Here is a 1,197-nt window from a genome sequence, read left to right on the forward strand (position 1 = left end):
ATTGAGACAGGGTCTCCCTCTGTGGCAGAGACAGGTGGAGCTCTGTGAGATCGAGGCCAGCCTGAACTACATAGTGAGTTCCAGGCTGTGACTACAAGGAGAGCCTGCCTCAAAAAGACAAAAAGAAAAGAAAAGAAAAGAAAAGAAATCATTACTAAAAAAAAAAAAAATAGTATTGGGGACTGGAGAGATGGCCCAGTGGTTAAGAGCACTGGCTGTTCTTGCAGAAGACCTGGGTTCAAATCCCAGCACCTACATGGCAGCTAACAACCAACCATAACTACAGTTCCAGGGAATCCAACACCCTTTTCTGACCTCCGAGGGCACTGCACAACATGGGTGCACTTATACACATTCAGGTATAGCACTCATATACATAAAATAAATAAATAAAATAGTATTAATGAATATATGGCATTTCATGGCATAGAAATACTCTAATTTCTATTTAGCCATTCTACTGTTTGGGTTAGATCATTCAAGTTGTTTTAAACTTTTCTCCAAGTTGAGCTGGGAACTGAAGGATGAACAGCTAGATGGAGTGTGGGAGCTGGTTATTCAGGCAAAAATCAAGAGACCTGTAGTTTTGAAAATAAGAGATATTTATTATATTCTGATGTGCAGTAGGACAACTAAAGATGATGTTAGTATACCATATATTTCAAAAGAGCTGGAAGAAAATATTGTGAATGTTTTCACCACCAAGAATTTATAAGAAATAGGCTGATCTTGATTTGAACACATACAATTATACACATATCAAAACATTGCATAGTGCCCATAAATATGTGTAATTTGTATTTCAGTCTAAAAACTATTTTAATTTTAAAACTTGAAAAAAATGTAAAAACGTGAAAAATTAACATTAAAATGATAATAGTGGCTAGCACTTACTGAGAGCCAGTAATATTTTAAAATTTTCACAGATGCTAATATGTTCGGTTCTCACAGTGGCCCTTTGACGTTGGTATTGTCATCAGCCCCTTGTACATGTGAAGGTGTGAAGCACAGCAAGGCGAGTCAGCTACAGAAGAACACACAGTTGACACACCACAGTTTGGAAACGAGAGCAGTCAAATCTGACTCTGGGGGTCAGTAAATCAGAAAGGGAAACATGCTTCATTATGACTATCTGTTAAGAGCTTACTGGCCAGATCCTGTTAGTGCACTGCAAAATGTCTCTGTTTTCTACTTCAT

The sequence above is a fragment of the Nannospalax galili genome, unplaced genomic scaffold, assembly GCF_000622305.1.
Source record: "Nannospalax galili isolate Female #2095 unplaced genomic scaffold, S.galili_v1.0 scaffold363, whole genome shotgun sequence".
Lineage (NCBI taxonomy): Eukaryota > Metazoa > Chordata > Mammalia > Rodentia > Spalacidae > Nannospalax > Nannospalax galili.